This window comes from Saimiri boliviensis, chromosome 6, assembly GCF_048565385.1.
Source record: "Saimiri boliviensis isolate mSaiBol1 chromosome 6, mSaiBol1.pri, whole genome shotgun sequence".
NCBI classification, from domain to species: domain Eukaryota; kingdom Metazoa; phylum Chordata; class Mammalia; order Primates; family Cebidae; genus Saimiri; species Saimiri boliviensis.
The window spans coordinates 116,109,355-116,121,633 of record NC_133454.1 but is presented as its reverse complement, the minus strand read 5'-3'; the positions used below and the strand labels follow the sequence as shown (position 1 = coordinate 116,121,633).

The 12,279-nt window shown below is 35.1% G+C and overlaps 1 pseudogene; it reads right to left on the bottom strand.

Moving 5' to 3' along the window:
• Positions 1-3,413: 3,413 nt before the first annotated feature.
• On the bottom strand, positions 3,414-4,363 carry LOC101040164 (olfactory receptor 4A16-like; annotated as a pseudogene).
• Between the last annotated feature and the right edge of the window lie 7,916 nt (positions 4,364-12,279).

Sequence of the window (12,279 nt, the reverse complement as noted above, 5' to 3'; positions counted from 1 at the left end):
ATGCTGAGACATGAACTTTCTTGGGTTTCAACATCTACTACATCACTCTACTATGGCAGAAATTGAACTTCAAACTCTTTTCCAACAGCCCATGCACTAGCAAATTGCTGGAACTTTTTCTCACTATTTCAATCTTTTATCTATTTTGTGTTGAGGGGAGAGCTAACTGTAGTTTCAACCTGCCTTATGCAATTCAGTAATGAGTTCAATACTTGAGGGATGAGAAATGTCATAACTAACAGATCTGTATTATAAGAAATGAAAGAAAAAACTTCCTCAGCCTGAAAAAAACAGTATTATATAAAAATTATAATTTATAGAATTCAGAAAGTAGACATAATACATATTCTTTTTCTTTTCTTGTTTTATAAAAATTGTTCAAACAAAATTGATATCAATATATTCAGAAGTTAGTAACATGCAGCAGTAAAATACAGAAAACAATTTCAAAGTGCTGTGGGATGATAAGTAGAATGACACTTTCAAAAGATTTTTCATTTCTATGAAATAAGTCCTGCCAACAGCCTGCTTGGAAATGGATACTTCCTGAGCCAAGCCTTCATGTGAGACAGTAGCCCCAGCCAGACGACGATCACAGATTCATAAAAGACCCTGAAGCACTGGAACCTGTTAAGCCATTCTTAGTTTCCTGACCTACAGAAACTGAGACATAATGTACACAGTGTTTCGAGCCTAAGTTTTAGAGTAAGTTTTATATGAGAATAAGTAGGTCACATTTGTAAAAAATCTTCAAATATTTGGAAATTGGCAATAAGTTTTTGATAATCTGTGAATCAAAGTAGAAGTTACAATATAAACAAGCACATATTTAGAACTCAACACTAACTAAAACATATCAAAATGTATGAGCTGTAATTCAAATAGTACTGAGAGGGAAATGCATAGCTACAAGTGCTATATCAAAACTAAAATGTTTAAGCATCCATCTGAGCTTTCACCTTAAGAAGAGTGAATTAAATCCAAGGTAAGTAAAAGAAGAACATAATAAAAATAAGTAAAATGGGAAACAAAAAATTTTAAAAATCAAAATACTCTGAGGTTGGTATTTTTATAATAAAATTGATAAACTTCTAACAAGAATTATCAAGAAAGAAAAAGAATTAGAAATTCAAATTACCAGTATCAGATATTTTTTTAAATCATCTTAAAATAGATCCTTTAGACTTTAAAGGAATAGCAAAGAATTGTTATGAAAAGCATCATTTTAATTAATTTGACAGCTTAGATAAAAGGGTAAAATGTAAGGAAAACACAACCTTCTGAAAATGACCCCAAAACAAACTGAAAAGCTAAACACACCTATATCCCTCCAAGTAATGAACCATTCTTGTTTGTAGAGAATATGATAGTGTCCAAAAAATGCTAAAGAATCTCCAGAGATGACAAGAAATAAGTGGCATGGTTAGCATGTTTATATGTCTAAAATGCCAAATTAAAAATTCAATTGCATTTATATATACTAACAGCAATAATAATTGAAATTTTATAAATTAAAAACCTATGAAAGCATCTGAAGACATAAATACTTAGGAGCAGATGAGTAAGACTCATATGCTAATAACTATAAAACTTTTCAAACATAAATATTTGAAACACCTAGTAGATATATTGTATTCAAGAATTAGAAAACCCACTATTGTTAAGATATTAATTTAGTCCAAGATGATTTATAGATTCAACTCAATCTGAATAAAATTCTTAACATGTGCCTTTCAGAAGCAGACAATTGTTCTGCACACTGCTCTGCAAAGTGACTTTCCCACTTCCCCCACAAGGGTTATCATCTGTTTCTCTAACATTTCAAATCTGGAATGGTCATGTGAACACTCCGAGCAATAGAAGATGGTGCAAGTGACATTGTGCCAGTTCTGGACGTAGCCCTTCACTGGCCTGCCATCTTCTACTTTCTACCATGGGGATCTCTTAGTGCCATGTAAAAAGCCTGACTATCCTGTTGGAGACCTTATTGTCCTTCATCTAAATGGAGAGGAGGAAGGACTCAGTGGATCTCTTCCAGTCATCACCTCCAAGATGCTGTAAATGTCAAGTAAGCTTTCCTGGACCCTACAGATGCCCCAGCTATCAGCTGAATAACACTGAGTGACTTCAGTCCATGCCACATGAAGCAGAAGAAATACTCAGCCAACCACTGCCTGAATTCCTGGCCCATACAATTTGAAGATAAAATAAGATGGTGATTGTTTTAAGTCACAAAAACTGTGGAGCCTTGTACAGCGCGGGAAGAGATGACCAGAATAAAGAGTGGCACCTGTAAGTGTGGTGCTTCCATAGCAACAATTTAAAGCATGTGGCATAGGCTTTAATATCAGATGTTAGACACTTAGAAGGGTCTCCAGGACAGTGTAAGTGATGACTGAAAAGACGGAAGTAACTAGGGAAAAAGAAGTGACTCCTTATCTAGTGCCAGAAAGGGGTGGTGATACTGCCACATGAAATAATGTGGAAAACAGAAAGGGTACTTAAGCGAACAGGTGGATCCAGCTAAAATTTTCAAGTACAATATTGAAAGTTTAACCTGTTTCTTATAAAAGTGTGTGATATCATAAGGCATAAGTAAAAATATAAATTAAAAGACTATCTTGAATTTTCTAGCAGAATGTACAAGAAAAATAATAACCCAAGCTTGCTGTTTTCAAAAATCGAACTGGTTTTCCTTTCCAGTCTGTCCAAAGATCTAAAGACTCTCAGTGTAAGTAAGCTCACCTAGCTTCTGACATTAAAGCCAAAGCCACATGCTTTAAATGTGAGAATAAACGTCTTCTCAAAGTTGTCAATGGAAGATTATTTGAGAAGACTTCTGAAAGATTTTAAAGTGTGTTTCATAAACCCCACCAATTAAACAATAAGAATCCTAAGACTCTTATGGGAATTATCCTACTGCACACACAGACTTTCAGCTCAAACCCAAGAGTCAGTTGCAAAGGTATTTGTGAATATGACTCTTTTATAATGTTGTAAATGCCAATAAAAACACAGAAATATTGCAAAGTTTTTAAGGAAATTGCACTGAAGGTAGCACCTTAGCCTTTTCTTGTGAACAGGAGGGTCTATTTTTGGTTATCTACTCCTCTCTTCCTCCATTGTATGCTGAGAATGTGAAAGAAAAACCCTGTCTCTAATTTATAGATCTGAAAAATAGATAAGAACCAAAATAAAAGAGCTGTATATTAGAAATTGCACCAGAGAGCTTCATCCACACTCACTCTGCATATACAATTTGAGATCCCAGATATCAAATTAAGGTTATGATGGGACAAGGTGTTTACTGGACTGGGAGCTCCTAAATCCTGCTTTCCCAATCTAGGATCCCTGAATTACCATTACAAGTCAGACAATCTCACTGGAAAGATCTTGTTTACATATCCCTGTATCTACATGAAGAGGGACATTCTTATTCTTTCTATAGTTAATTTGTTACACCAGAGATTTTCTATAGCATTTTTCATTTCTGAATTTCTCAATGTGCATATTAAAGAATTCAACATGGGTGTGATAACTGTATAAAACACAGTCATGAATTTATCAATAGGAAAGCTTAAAACTGGTCTAACATACATGAAAATACAGGGAACAAAAAAGAGGATAACCACGGTGATGTGGGAGCTGCAGGTAGACAGGGCTTTGTGCCTCCCTTCCTGACTCTAAGTTTTAAGGGAATTTAGGATGACTCCATAGGAGATTAGTAGAAGGGTGAAGATGATCATACAGTTTGCTCCACCATTGAAAACCACAGTGAGGCCTATAAAGTAGGTGTCAGTGCACGCCAGTTCCAATAACGGGTACATGTCACAGATGAAATGATCAATGACATTGGGGCCACAGAAAGGGAGACTATACACAACAGCAATTTGAAACACAGAATGCACAAAACCTCCGAACCAGGCCACCACCAACAGAAGGATGCAAACCCATCTATTCATGATGGTCAAATAGTGCAGCGGCTTACAGATGGCCACATAGCGATCATAGGCCACATCACCACCAGAAGGAAGACCTCAGAACCACCAAATAGGTGTTCTATAAAGAGCTGGCCCATGCAAGCTGGGAAGGAAATAGTGCTTTTAACACAGAGTAAGTCTATCATCAATTTGGGTGAAATGGCAGTAGAATACGCAGCATCCATAAATGACAAGTGGGCAAGGAAGAAATACATTGGGGAGCCCAAAGAGGGGTTGCCAATGATAGTCACCAGGATAAGCAGGTTCCCCACCATGGTCACAATGTATATAAATGAAAACATTACAAATAATGCTTTTTGCCCATCAGTGTCTTGAGCAAGACCCAAGAGAACAAATTCTGTAACATTGCTAATCTGGCCCATTGACTCTTCTTTCAGGCTTGTTTCAAAGTTGAGAGCTCAGAAGAGGACCTGTAATGACATTGTGAACAGGAATATCAATATATCCGTTATGTTACTCAGCACATCATCATTATATCTTGAACGGTGGTTTATATTCAATGAACATTTAGTAAGTCTCTATTGAGTTCCTCTTCCAATGGACCCAATAGATCCTCCCTTGACAATTCTATTTCTCCTCAGAATTGGTTTTGGGCCAACAGGTAAAACAAAAATCCATCTCTAAATCTTAGTAGGTATTCCGTAGAAAAAAGTAAAGTTATAATTATTCACATGTTTAATAACCTCTTACATAAAATATGTTACTTCTTGGAACAGAAATCAGCTATGATAAACAGGTTCCTGCTCTCAAGAAACTTACTCTCTAATGGTAGTGCTAAAAGTGAAATAAGTAAATTGGCATTAATTCATCCCTGTGAGTTTGTAGTAGTTGTCATATCCTTATAGTATGATCTGTGTAACACCAGAAGTAACATCTTCTGATATGTCTCACTCAGTCCTATGGCATTCCATTGTTAAACCTTCAGTCCTTCATGTCTCAAAGATGTGTAGTCTTCATGAATCTCTCATTAAATGTCAAGAGGCTAGCCAGGCGTCCCCAAACTTTTTACACAGGGGGCCAGTTCACTGTCCCTCAGACCTTTGAAGGGCCGCCACATACTGTGCTCCTCTCACTGACCACCAATGAAAGAGGTGCCCCTTCCTGAAGTGCGGCAGGGGGGCCGGATAAATGGCCTCAGGGGGCCGCACGTGGCCCATGGGCCGTAGTTTGGGGACGCCTGGACTAGACTTTGAAATGTATCACATAACTACAAATTGGTTAGTAAACTGTACCCTATAGCAATTACTTAAGTCTTAATCTCTGATCGTCTGCTTTCTAAGGAGCTGTGTATCTCTCCACTTTATTCTTGCCTATACCACAATTCTTACCACATCTACATACACTATCCTGATTTTCAGTAATGAATATTGAACTGAACTCAACTAGCTCATAGGTATCACCAACTGACTACCACATGCACAGCTAGTATTTTTTTTTCAAAACTTTTGAGGTGAACCAGGTAGTGAGGAAGGTGAAAACAGAAATTTAAAAGAGAGGTAGATAACCGTAGGACACGGTTTCGCTCATAATGCTATCTAGGTACTAAGAGTGCTCAAAAATAGAACCTCAGCATCCATATTCCAAAAGGAAGCATACTCAAGGGAAAATTCCAATCTTAATGTAAGAAGGCATGAGCTCAAGTCACTTTCTAAATGTAATTATACATCTGTCTCAGTTTGCTAATTGGAAAACAGTGGGATTGAACTAGATGGACTCAGAATTCTTCCCAGTCAAATCACTTAGGAAACTATTAGTGCCACCCTACATTATTCTATTCTGCTGACATTTTTTCATTTTTTACATTTTTATTATTAAATAACAATTTTCAAGCTTATGACAGTTGCATGAAAAATGCCAGCCTGTGTATGTGATATTTGACAAATGCAGTGAACAAATAATGATTATATGCTCCTCATGCACTGTGTACCTATTTAAGATTCAAGACTCCTTTGGAGAGAAAACAGAGCACTGTGGTAAATAATGCAGACCCTCGAGCCACACTGCCTCTGCTGCAATCCCAGATACACCAATTACTATGTGACTTTGGGCTACTTACTGAAGCTCTTTGTGCTTCACTTTCATCATTTTTAGAATGGAGATACCAAGAGTTCTGACCTCTTACAGCTGTTATTTTATTGCAACAAAGTAAAGTGTCTAGAACAGTGGCTGGCACCTGATAAAGTCTCAATATCTGATAGCTATTACTAGTGATCGTGAATGCTTCACTGTGAACACTGGATCAGAACAAATAATTCAGATCTTTGTTAACTTGATAATATTTATAGACACAGTCCAGGATGAAATGAGAAAGACAACTGCACCTCACCTTGAGAGCCATACATACATATAATAAAATTATATGTCCTAGGAACCATTGATTCCATTATATAGAAGTAATAATTTAACAGTGATGTGATGTATCTTGAGAAGTAAGCAGAATTATAGGAAAAATTGGATCTATCCGCACAGATGTGGCTACATATTGAAGATGAAAGAAGAATCAAATAAGATAACAAATTATAGTTAATAAATGAATATCTACAAGTAATAAGAAGACTAATGGGATAATTAAGTGAGGCTAGTATCCTTTTAAAATTCTTCTTCACAAGATTTCTTTTAATGAGGGAACACTGGAAGCACAACCTGCTTTGGTTCCCTGGGGTAACTCAGGAGGATTTTTGGGGTAGCCATAAAAGTTGATACAGACCAAATCCTAGTAAAAATAATTAAATAAAAGAAATTTCAAAAAGAAAAAATTATTAGTTTCTCTTTGTCTGTAGATCTGATGGTTAAAGACAAACTTAAAGAAAAAAGAACAATAGGACAAGCAGAGATACAAACCCAACTTTCTGATTATTTGCTGCTGAAGAAACCTACAGAATGACTAAGCCTTAAATGCAGGCAAGATGATGCTGTTTACATACATCTGGCAGTGGAGAAGCATCCATGCAGGCAGAGTGCCATCTCTAGAAGCCCGCTGTGATGAACAGCCTACGTGTCATTCATACTGTCTCTTCCAGCTGACTCCCGAGTTCCGTCATTGTTGAAGCTGTAGACTAATAAAGACACACCTGCTGAAGAACACAAAAGTATAATATAGTCTACATCCCTTTCTCTTTTTCTTCACACCTTACTTGCTGCAAGTATTAGTTCTTTTTCTCTTGTAATCATCAGTGATAAATTTCATCAAGCTAAATCTTCTACTGTAAAGTAGTAAACAGTTTATTGTAAACAGTCTATTGTAAACAGTTTCACAGTTTACTTGAAAAAAAAATAGGACATGTAAACTATCCCCTATAATTTAAGTGATCAAAGATTTAATACCTTACAAAACTGAAAGAGAGCATAATAGACTATTAACTTAAACCACTAAGTTAACACTTTTCTAATGAAAAGACATTTAACTCAATTTCTTCACAACATGACATTTTCAAAAGATAAAATTCCATAACACAAAAACAATCCTCCAAAGTACTTAATGAATACAGATTTATAAATGTTTTTTAATGATAGTACACAAGTTACTTTCTGGATCATGGGTTTCTTTATGCGTACTTACTATTATGTTTGCTGAGATAATTTTTAGATTTACATACAAAAATCCGTATCATGCTTGCAGAACGTAATAGTCATTGATTCCTTTACACTCTAACATACTTGACATGATATGCAATTTTTAATTCTTTAGTCAAATATACCTAAAAGTAATTCTACATATTCATTAACATATCATGTAAAATATATCCTATAAATTAAGATGATAAATCTATTGGTTTATTTATTATAGATGTAACATGGAACATGTTTCTCTACTTAATGGGAAAAAGAAAAATAAACGCCTATCAGACTATAATCTAAAGCCAAATATACTTTGTATATTCTGATTAATGTCTGTGTTTTACTAGCTTAATTTTCTCAATTAGAATTCCTCTAATGAAAATATATGATAAATAAGACATTAGTCATTTTTAAACACATCACAGGAATTTCCAATAAATATCCCTGTCAGTGGTTTCAAGAATTCACATCTTGAGCTTTGTCACTGGTCCAAAAAAATCAATGCTTCTTTTATTGAGGATTGCTGTAGAGACTTCATGCATCTATGTGTGATCATAAAACACAGGAAAATGAATGACTTATCCAGGGATCTAGAAATAGTTTTTAGTGGCTACAGTTTCCATTTTTTCCACACAGGCCACTCATTATTTCACTCTTTCAGAAAAGGATAAAAGTATTCAAAGCGAGTGCCAAAAATATAAAGGTGCTTAAACATAATGTCAATATTTACTGTAAAAAGGTAGTTGAATATTCTCACCTGCTGAAAAAATTTCTTCATAGAAAAACAAAGATTCTGCATTTGCATGACTATATAAAAATTCACCTAATTAGTGGAAATTAACCTGGACAAGTTCATTATTTAGTGGCACAAACAAAAAATTTAGCAACACTAAAATTCATTATTTAAATGCTTCTCTTCTCTTCTCTTCTTCAATTACAGTGAAGCAACCATAAGTACTTTACTGTGATTAAGAAATTATGATAACACTCATATGCCTAGCTATTGAGCTCTGTAACTAACAAGGAAAATGCAAGGAATTAACTTTACACAAAAAGTCAATGGTAGAGATTTCTCTTGCTTTTAATTACAAAAGAACTGGTCTTAGAAATAAGTTATTTGAATGACTAAAAGGTTGAAGAGTTCTGCTTAAATTTAAATCTTTCAATTATTCAAATAGCATATTCCTAAAATACTTCTTTCCTAATTAAATGCAGATCTCCATATCTTCCCAATCTCATTCCAGGAAATTGAGACCTTTCACAAATTATTACAAACAATGGTGGATACCAGAAGAAAACATCATACCTGGAGAATTAGATACAAACTGAAGGCATACTCTACCTTTGGTGGGAGTTTAACTCTTGAGATACCACTTGGGTTTTCTTATCAGAAGAATAATTCTTCATTATTGTGTGCAGACACAGTATATGACTTTTACATCATCACTGTTTTAAATGAAAGAGACAGTAAGGTCAATGTGGGTTAATTAGACTATTCAGTGCAAATTAAAATGAAGTTATCTCTAGAAACATTTTTCCCTAGAACAATCCCTAAGGAAAAAACTTGGCTCTTGCCAATGAAGAGGAGCTGAATGCCAAGTAATATGTAAAGCCTTTGATGTAAATAAGAAAATTCTAAAGTAAATTGAACAATAAAATATGAGTTTTATATTATGAAATATTTAGGGAAAGCAAGTAATATTTCAGCCATAATGAACCATCCCCATATTTTCTTACTTAATTATAAAATCAGCAAAGAGGTGCCTTACCCTTGCTGTTAGAAGTCTGTGGCCAAGAAGCCCTGACGCTCAAAGGCAGAGAGCTTTGAACTGAAGCTGATGTTCTATTTATTGGAAGATAGTCACAGTTCTGCAATTTTAGGTTAGACTACAGGATTTTGATCAAGACCTGAATTTGTGTCAGATGCAACCATAATGATATACAGTCCATTAATTCATTCCCTTAATTTTATTCCAATATTAATTCAATAACTATTTTACAAGGAATACATTGTAATTTTCCAGCAAGGGAATCATTCCCTAAGGATTTACATTGCTCTTTCCATAAATTGGCTTGTCTTTGGCTCCACTGAGCATCTTTACCTCATATGTCTAGTTAAATACTGGAACTTCTGTGTCATAGGGGCCTTAGGTATAGAGTCCCATAAATACTTATCTGAACCAGCTAAAGATATTTATTACATAATAGGCACCACTAAACATGATTTATCATGTAGTAGCATCCACTAAAAGCTGGTAGTTTTCAACTTGCCTAATAAATGGTTTAAATCTAGCCAACCCAAACGTAATTTGGATCACTTCTAAGATTTAAAGAGCACATCTAGATGCTACGTTCTCTCATTGGTAAGTGGCAAAAGACGCACAAACCTATCTTTAATTCTGAAAAATGATTTGATGTGAGCAAAGGTACTATCTGTTAAATTATGACTCCAAGATGGAGAATTAATATAATAATAAGACATAATTCTCTATTAGCAGGTGAAGTCAAAGAACTGCTAATGCTTTCCATGTATCTGAATGGGGCAAAAGTGTTTCCTAGCTCAGATGATGCCTATGACAGCCCAGAATCTGAATTTATTTGCTCCAATTAAATAATACATTGAAAATATCAACTGATATACATATTGCCTCAAAATATGCCATAGTCCACAGTAATTCTCTATAACTCACATTAATTGCCAAAGTGGACAGTAAAATATAGATATAATACATAATTTATCTTCTAAAAAAAAGCAGAAATCACTTGTTTTACACCAAGTTGAAATAAGAAAAAATAGAAGAGCTAGAAAAATGTGAAATACATGCACTTCAAAGCATTTAAAAACTTTAATAAGTAAAGAATTTGTGGGAATAACATTTCAAAGAAAAACCAGAGAGCTAAACTTTGCTTATGGGTTCTTTTCTCTAAGAGTATGGAATAAGTCTAAAGCCATAAGTGAAAGCCTTAAAAATTGGGCAGAGCTTTATATTGACATTGTTCCCTGAAGAATAATACATTGAACAAACTAAATTTGAAAACAAAAATACACAATACACAAAATTAGGAACTCAAAGGTTGGGTGTAACAGAAGATTGGAAACAGTTAAAGAGAGAAATAGTAAATTAGAAGAAAGATTAGAAGAAAATATGCAGAACAAAGCAGAGAGCAATAAAATAAATGCAGAAAATGGTATAAAAGAAGTATAAAGTTCACAATGCAAAACTCCAACATGCATTGAATTATAATTGCAAAAAGAGGCTAGATAAAATGTTTGAAGATGTATGGCTATAATTTTTTTAGGTTCAGGAGTGCATGGTGCAGGATTGTTATATAGATAAACTGGATGTCATGGTGGACAGATAATTTCATCACCTAGATAATAAGCATACCATTTGATAGGTATTTCTTCTGATATGCTTCCTACTCCCAACATTCCCTATTAAGAAGGCCTCAGCATCTTTGCTCCCCTTCTAGTATCCATGTGTTTGTTCTTCTTGTTTATCTTGAACAACCAATCTTATCTCTGACTGAAATAAGTAAGAATATGCAGTATTTGTTCTAGCATGCTAAGATAATGGCCTCTGGGTCTCTCCATGGTGCTACAAAGGATATGATCTCAGTGTTTTTATTGCTGCATAGTTCCATGGTGTATATGTACCAATTTTTTTTATCCAGTCTACTGTTGATGAGCATTTAGTTTTATTCTACATCTTTGCTAGTGTAAATATTGCTGTAATGAGCATATGTGATATTGATTGGCTGTGTCCCCACCCAGATCTCATCTGGAATTCACAGGTTTTGTGGGAGGGACCCAGTGGAAGGTAATTGAATGATGGGGATAGGTCTTTCTCATGCTGTTTTCTTGATTGTGAAAAAGACTCACAATATATAATGGTTTTATAGAGGGAGTGTGCCTGCACAAACTCTCTATTTGCCTGTTGCCACCTGTGTAAGACATGACTTGTTCTTCTTTGTCTACTGCCGTGATTGTGAGGTCCCACCAGCCACTTGAAACTGTAAGTCCATTAAACTTCCCTTTTGTAAATTGCTCAGTCTTGGGTATGTCTTCATCAGCAGTGTGAAAATGGACTAATACAGTAAATTGGAACCAGTAGAGTGGGGGCACTACTGAAAACATAACCCAAAATAAAGAAGCAACTTTCAAACTGGGTAACAGCCAGAGGTTGTAATACCTTTGAGGACTCAGAAGAAGACAGGAAAATGCGGGCAAGATTGGAATTTTCTAGAGACTTGTTAAATGGCTTTGGCTACAATTCTGATAATGGTATAAATAATGAAATCGAGGCTGAGGTGGTTGCAGATGGAGATGAGGAACCTGTTGGGAACTGGAGCAAAGGTGACTCTTGTGATGTTTTACAAAGAGACTGGCAGCATTTTGTCCCTGTCCTAGAGAATATTGGAACTTCGACTTGAGGGAGATGATTTAGGTTATCTGTCGGTAAACATTTCTAATCAGCAGAGCATTCAAGAGGTGACATTGGTACTGTTAAATACATTCAGTTTTATAAGGAAAGCAGAGCATTGAAGTTTGAAAAATTTGCAATGTGACAATGCGATAGAAAAGTGAATCTCATTTTCTGAGAAACAATTCAAGCAGGCTGCAGATACTTGAATAGGTAATAAGGAGTGAATGTTCATCACCAAGACAATGTGAAAAATGTCTCTCTGAGGCATGTCAGAGAACTTTGCGGCAGCCTCT